Source organism: Babylonia areolata, chromosome 7 (assembly GCF_041734735.1).
Source record: "Babylonia areolata isolate BAREFJ2019XMU chromosome 7, ASM4173473v1, whole genome shotgun sequence".
Lineage (NCBI taxonomy): Eukaryota > Metazoa > Mollusca > Gastropoda > Neogastropoda > Buccinidae > Babylonia > Babylonia areolata.
The window spans coordinates 34,145,163-34,153,491 of record NC_134882.1 but is presented as its reverse complement, the minus strand read 5'-3'; the positions used below and the strand labels follow the sequence as shown (position 1 = coordinate 34,153,491).

At 40.1% G+C, this 8,329-nt stretch overlaps 1 protein-coding gene across 2 annotated transcripts in view; it reads left to right on the top strand.

Annotated features, from left to right (window-relative positions):
* The first annotated feature begins 382 nt into the window (after nucleotides 1-382).
* Nucleotides 383-8,329, top strand: part of LOC143283983 (uncharacterized) — a 63,221-nt gene continuing 55,274 nt past the window's right edge. The window contains exon 1 of one of the 2 annotated variants that reach the window (XM_076590477.1): nucleotides 383-495. The gene's annotated coding sequence lies outside the window, so the exon portion shown is untranslated. Of the gene's footprint in view, nucleotides 496-6,638; nucleotides 6,664-8,329 lie in introns of those variants that run through there. The other variant, XM_076590479.1, reaches the window with a different exon arrangement.

Below are 8,329 nucleotides of genomic sequence, written 5' to 3'. Positions count from 1 at the left end.
AAAAAAAAAAAAAAAAAAAAAGAAGAAGAAGAAAGGTATCATTGGAATGATGTAAGGCAAACGTACAGTCTCCAATTATTGTCCAGTACGTATGTCTTTTAAGTGTGATGGACTAACTTGATGTCACATTCCCAAATAGCCTACCCTGCAGAAAGTATACTGATAAGTTTTTGTGCACATGTCCTACAGATCCTAAATAAGATGTGTCATTGTTTTCAGTTCACAGGAAATATTTCCTTGGTGGATCATCATTTGTGACAACGACCTCAAGTTGAGAGTCATCACGCTTGCCCGAAAATGTTCAGTCGATTCATTTTGTTTTGTTTTGCGTGTACTGTTTCCATATAAGGTCATGGTGACACACCCACACACGCTGGCGCTGTGTGTGACGAGGCTTGTAATGGTGTCACAGCGCGCGCAAACACACTCCACAGCGAAGGGGCCAATCATATCTGGACCAACTTCTTCAGGAGGCAGACGGACGCGTCAATCGAGGTAAGCATCGTATAACGTGCACAACACAACTATTGTAGCATGCCGAATGTATCATGCAAGTTGCAGTGTTGAAATATGCAGCTGTAGAAACTTAGTTTACCCCAGTCGATCGATCTTTATTGCAAGCATTGCCGCTGGAAGCTGGCGGGGACAGGATGACGGAAGTGTGAAACTGAAAGGGGCCCATTCTGTGCGTCGTCACCAAAGTTTGTGAAGATGCACTGTTTCACGCCTTCAGTTTTCTTAAACTTGCACAGTCCTTCGTTTTTTGTTTAAGATCTCTTTCATTGTTATATACACATACGAAAGAATGATACTCATTCTGAGGTGCCTAACTGCTTCTTCAGATCTGTGTACAATGGCAACATTGTCTTGCCTTCTTTGACAGTGTTCACGAGTCACACGCCAACTTTAAAAATATCCCAGCACTGCATGCTCTTAGACACTTCTTTTTCAGCGTGCTGTGTGTCAGCAAGGCAACACATTTTGTTTCACAATACCTCCCCTCCCCACCTCTGTACATCTATGTCTACTGTCATCACACCACTCCATGGGACTTATTAAAAATCCATAGATTCCAAAATATATTGGCAGGTTGGTGATTAATATAACTTATAAGCCAAATTGTGGAAACTGTTTCATTCTGTTTCATACTTTAATTGTTAGGGAAGAAGAACAAATTCATTTTATTATTTCCTTTATTTTATTCACCAAACAAACCATTGTCCGTTTGGGTTAATGTGACAATGGACAAGTGCCTAGTTACTGCGGTGGGACATTCATTAATATACCCTTTTCCCACAGTGTCTTGTTTACAGATTAAGATAACTTGCTTATGAAGAAAATCAAGAAAAAATATGCAAAAATGCAAAGAGGATGAAGGAGCAAGAACATTAAAAGTCTTGGTATCTGCACCATATTTTAAAATCTTAACGATAGATGGAGTGAAGCTTAAATAGGTGGAGGAAATAGATTAAAGATTTCATATCTTTCAATAGTATCAGTGATGGGTAAGATACGAGAAGGAATATATTTGTATATATCATTAACAATACTTTTGAAAGCTGTAAAAAGTGTATTCAAAGACCTCAAATAGACTGTGTTTATAAACTGCACAAGCATTTTACTTTTTATTTCATGTATGTTTAGTCATCAGTAAATCAGTTTTTGAGGTATCAGCATGTATAGGATATTATGTGCACATACTCCGATCATTTTACAAAGTCTTTTCTCTCTGTCTCACTCTGCCTGCATCTCTCACAGTCTCTCACTCACAGAGGTATGACTTCATGAAATTTATGGTTTCCTTGGTTTCTGTTTAATTTTTTACGTACACATTGATCTGTATCTTGACCTGTTTCTGTGGGCTGGTGGCCAAAAGAAAATAAATCTTGTTCCTTCTTAGACTAGTCACAGTCTCTCTTCCTCAATCACACACACACTCTCTGAGTCTGATTCTCTCAGTTTCTCTGTCTCTTACACTCATGCACACACACATGCACGCACACAAACACACACACACACACAAACAGAGCCAAACTGACATGCTCAAAAGACTCAGGTTGCTTTTTTTTTTTTTTTTTTTTTTAACTACATGGGCCTTAGGCCACAATAGGGCATACTCAAAAGAGAGAACACACAGAATCATGGTGATTGACATCTTTAATAGTGAGAAGGAGAGGGAGCATGGACATGAGAAGTGGTGATTGTCACACTGTTCATGCACACCTGTCCATCTCTAGTACACAGTACAGGGACTGACAGCATCGGGTTAACACATTCCAGGCATACGTGACACCTGGCTCCTTGGATTCCCTGTGTGGGACTGTTTGTGTGCCCTCCAGCGTGTATGTGTGTGGGTGGATGTGTGTGTGTGTGTGTGTGTGTGTGTGTGTGTGTGTGTGTGATTATATTTTGATCAACTTACTTGTAAATCTTAACATACTCAGCTTCAGTTTGTTCATATATTTTTTAAATTTATTTATTGCTAATGTCAAACAGTGAATTTGTGTACCTGTGTTTAGACAATAAAGCAGTCTTGAGTGTTGAGTTATAGACGTTGACAGAAATGTGACTTCACACTGAAGCACAACAGATAATACTGCTACTATGAAGCACAGTTTAAGAAGAGGAAAAGGATACGCATATGACAGAGACATAGAAGGAAATTGAGACACTGCCCACAGCATGGTTTTGTTGTCCTGTTTGTGCATTCTGTCATTGAAACAAGGTTGCCAGATGTGGAGTTGTGTGGGTGAGTGAGAGTGGATGTTACTGCAAGGCACATATATATTGCTGTCAACAACAACAAAAATCATTCCATATATATGCTTGCAAACATGACAGACAGACATGTGCACGTGTGCGCACACACACATCCTACCCAAGACACATATACACTTCACACATCACCCACACACCGCACATGGACATTCACACACACCCAAGTCACACATGCATGTACGTGTACACACAAACACACATTTTTGACGAACTCTTTGTGAGGCAACCTTGAAAGGCAAATCAGTCTGTAAAAGATAAGAGCCAGCTCTTTAAGAGGAAAGAGGGAGAGAAACTGAAACAAACTGAAAAATGTTTTAATGCCATTGACATTACAGTCCTATTGGCATGGGACACAGAATAATCGTTTAACAATATAAAACAAACCAAACAGCATGAATATATGTATCAAAGTCGCAGCAACAACCCTGCAAAGAAAATCACAAGGTCTGTTGAAAGACGAAAAAAACACTTGTGTTGAAAACGTCTTTACCCACGCTTGACAAACTCACCGCGTGCTCAGCCGAAAAGAAAAGTATGAAAAAAGAAAAGTAAACCTATACATTTTCAGTTAATTTGCACTTTCTCCATGTATGTTAGAAAACGATACAAATGTCGTCTTCTTTGAGTCGACCATCCAACCTAAACGCTATGACAGTTAAAGCTTAAGTATGATTATTTTTTTAACTTTCGAGACTGCAATTCTTTTGTTGTGTATGCATTTACAAGTTAGAGCAATTCTTGCTACGAAAGTGCCAAGCAAGGGCGATAAATTTAGCAAGTGACCGAATTATCTCAGCATTATCTGACAAAAGGAGATGGATGATGTCCCTTTCAACTGAAACACTTTCTTTAAAAATTTCACATTTTTTACGGATATCACTGTAGGCGTTACACACAAAAAGAAAATGAATTTCGTCTTCTGTCTGCGCCCCACACATAGGGCATGGTGGTCGAATGGATGTGTCAATGGAGTACCATCTTTTACTGGCATTCAGCCCCAATACTCTTAACCTGAACCGAGCAAGACTAAGTCTGTGCCATTTATTGTTTAGAACTGAAATATATTTTTCCGTCTCAAATATACTCTTAAATGAAATAAACCAGCTATATTTTTCCTAATCTTCTAAACGAGAATGCCAATCCGAAAGAGAGAGAGAGAGAGCACTGTTAAAAAGAAATTAAGTATCCAGTCGGTTGCATGCAGTGAAGGCCAGACATACATGAAAGACACAAGTGCATGCACACACTTCGAGACTAAGATTCTGTTATTGTATCTGTGCAAAAGATTAAAAAAAATCTTTCTGTTGCAATCAACAAAGTACATTTACTTTCTCCTCTGTTGCTTTCTGGTCTGAACCAGGACATAGTGAAAGTGTCGTTTGGCATGATACTCTACTGCATGGTTTTGGATCTCTGTGTGTTTGTGTGTGTGTGTGTGTGTGTGTGTGTGTGAGCAGGTACATGCATGTGTGTGTGTGACTGACTCAGTTGAGTCAATAACCTGCCAGATATGAAAGGTTGAGTGCCCTGGTGTGTGTGTGGTGTGTGTGTGTGTGTGTCCTGGTGAGTCTGTGTGTTCTGCTGTGCATTTGTGTTTGTGTGAGTGTACATGTGCTTGTGCGTGCATGCATGTGTGTGTGTGTGTGTGTGTGTGTGTGTGTGTGTGTGTGTGTGTGAAAGTGATATTTCAGTTTTAGTTTCTCAAGAAGGCTTCATTGCATTTGGACAAATCTCTGTCTCTATATATAGATATATACTACACCACATCTGATAGGCAGATCCCTGACCAGCAGCATAACCCAACGTGCTTTGTCAGACCTTGAGTGCATGAATATATTTGTGTACCTATCAGAGGGGATTTCTTCTGCAGAATTTTGCCAGAGGACAGCTCTTTTGTTGCCATGGGTTCTTTTTCAGTGCATCAAGTATGTGTTACACATGGGACCTTAGTTCATTGTCTCATCCGAATGACTAGATACTCAGTTTGATTTCCCAGGCAAACGTGAGAGACAGGGCAAGAGCAGCAATCAAGCCCAGAGCATCACAAACACTGTATTGGTAAATAAGCATCTTTATCATTCTTCCACCTTCATTCTAGAGTGAAAGTTAGAGAGTGTGCATGGATGCAAACATTTTGTGTGTACATGTGTGTGAGATTGTTGATGGAGGTAGTGGCTGGTAGGGAAGTTGTGGAAGTGAGTCACTGTGAACTTTTTTTTTTGTGTGGACACTCACATGTTCACAGTTTGGCAGCTGATAAAGAGAGGAAGTTCACTGACCTTTTTCACAGAGAGAGAGAGAGAGAGAGGGAGGGTTCACTGACCTTATTTCTTTGTACTGAAATCCGTCATAACTTCAAGATTAAATAACCTGTTTATTGTTTGCTTCAGTCATTTGCAAAGGCTTCCTATAAAATGCTTAAATGTGGTCAGGTTGACTTCTAACTTAGGAACAAAATAGTCAGTTAATAAAGTGGTAATTATGTTCTCAGATGACTGTTTTTAACAGACTCCCTTAAATCATGCAGTTTTTGTAGACATTTAGTTGGAATATATCCATATATATATATGTATGTATATTAATAGATAGATACACATCCACACATGTAATATATATATATGCACGCATGCATGCACGCACACATGCACGCACGCACACACGCACGCACACACACACACACACACACACACCAACCCCACAAACACACACTCACATGGGTGCATACAGACAGACACACAGACAGACAGACAGACAGACAGACACACACACACACACACACACATATGAAAACGATACATCATGAAAAGCCATTCAGTCTGACCCATTGTCCAAAGGATATTCTTCAGCTACAGATGAATTGTCTGATGTGTGATGGAACTAAAAGGATCCGAGAATAACCATAAAACAGAGTAATTGTATCCTTTGCTTCAAAGGCAGTAAAGAGACACTGACATAACTTGATGTTTTCTAATAATACTCCATAAATGAGAGACTGAAAGAGTTGAAAGAGAGAGAGGAAACCTTTTGGTTATGAACAAACACATACACATTCTCTCTCTCTCTCTCTCTCTCTCTCTCTCTCTCTCTCTCTCTCTCTCTCTCTCTCTCTCTCTCACACACACACACACACACACACACACAGGTTCACACACTCTGTTACACACACACACACACACACACACACACACACACGCACGCATTAAGATACACATACTCCAATCCACAGACATACACATGCACACGCACATGCACACACACACACACACGCACACAAGCACAGACATACACACACACACTTACATTGAAAAGACGTTTGAAGAACACTCACACACACATACAAACATAGGTTTTTGACAGATTAATTGAAAATTTTTTTTTACCATATGTGAATAATCATCCGAAATCTGATGAAAATATGCTATTCATTAAGAAGCCCTCATTACATGTGAAAAAAGAAAGAAAAACCATACAGTATGTCTTTTTATTTTTTTTAACCTTATAAATATTTAGATTGCCCTAAAACATGACTGGTCTGTCTCTGTCTCTCTCTCTCAAACACACACACACACACACACACACACACACAGGCATACAGCACCTGTTTCTCTTATCACATATATGCAAATGTAGAGGTTTCAATTCACAAACATGCACATGCGTAATTGAAAACTGTGCAAACACCCACACATGTATAATGACATGCACTGACCCACACATACATGCATATATATACACACACTCTTTGTCTTACGCTCACACATGCCTGTGAGGTGCATGTTGCACTGCTATGAGGAAAGGGGAAAAAGAGATCAGTTAGCTTTACTGCAGTGGAGTAGCAACTTGACAGGGGAAATCCGGTCAGGGATTTGGACATACTGAGAACAGGTCTGCATTCAAACCTGATTGTTAACCTGTTAAACCTGTTGTGCATACTATAGTTTAATCATTATATTGATTTGCTGAAGAGAGTGAGCAGTTAAAACTGTTTTACAGAGAAAGACAATCTACCAGGCTCAAGACTTGTGCATTGTCCATAGACTGGTATAGAAATTGACTGTTCCACATGGGCAAAAAAGAAGAAAAAATATAAAATTGAAATAAATTAATGTTAAGAAAGTATGTAAACTGAAATGTAATCGTACATACACACACACACACACAGAGTCTGTTTAGCAAGTGCTTTCATAGATAAAAAAACGGTGTCAAATGGAACAGTACAGTTCATGCTTGTGTATTTGAACAAATGAAGTGGGGAGAAATTCTATAGCCTTGACAGTCATAATTCTGTTGATCTCTGAAAAAGTATTTGGACGTGGGTGTGGTGAGTGCATGTGCTCGTGTGTGTGTGTGTGTGTGTGTGTTTGTGTGTGTGTGTGTGTGTGTGTGTGAAGGGTTGGGCCTGGGTATGTACCTTTGTCAGTTGAGGGTTAGGCCTGGGTGTCTATGAGACAGCAGGTTGTTGCATGTGCATTGTGTAGATCTGTGTGTGTGTGTGCATTCTGACATTTGTGTGAGTGCATGGGTGTGGCCTATTTTGCTCTGGCTTTATTGAGTCATTTGCCTTCTGTGTATTTTTCACTGGATTAGATTTAGTCGTATATATACTTACCTATTTTGTTTAATTGTTCTGTTTCATTTCATGTTCAAGTTTCATGCAAACTTAGGGTAAGCTCTGAAGGCCTGATCAAAGTGTTGGATTTATGCGAAGGTCAGATGTCTGCTGTATTTTTTCCTTCTCCAAAGCAGATGTGGTGTAGTGTGTATGGATTAGTCCGCATGCTTTGACACCTTGAAACTGAAATTGACACATTGCTGTAACAACTTTAAGTTGTACAGGACTACAGGACCAAAGATAGTTCAGGACCGATGACTTTCTCCACCACACATTTGTCAGTATTGTTCTGTCCCCCAGACCCATCTGATTGTTTTCAGATTAACTTAGCTGTGAAATTAATTCTGTCTGGGTGTCTTTGTACTGACGGTCCACCGGATAAGAAAAGAAAGAAAAAAGCTGTGTGTGACAGGTAGCAGGTAAACTTGACTGATAAGGAACTGGTGTAGATCAGCAGAGAGTGAGTTGTCAAAAAAGCGAGCAGTGTTCTCTTTATCAAGTCAGTCAGAAGGCTGACTGTGAAAAGGGTGTAGGTTATGTAGAGGGAGTGGGGGTGTGTTTAAACTTCTTTGACCGTTCAACACCTCCACGCTGCACATGCACACAGACAGACACACACAAACACACACACACGCACAGACACACAGACACAGACATACACTCACATGCACAGACACACAGACAGACACATACACACACAGAGATAGACACACACATACATGCTCTTGGGCTGTTGGGCTGTTGACTACACCCCACCTTACAGGCAACCCAATGGGTGTCTTCGTTCTTTGTTCAGGTCACCCACATTTTGGGCTGTTGACCACACCCCACCTCACAGGGAGAGCCATGGGTGTTTTTGTTCTTTGTTTAGAAGCCATCCACAGTGTGGGCTGACAAGCTTTCCTACATTCTTTACCCTCTGTTTTGTTTTCCTGGGCT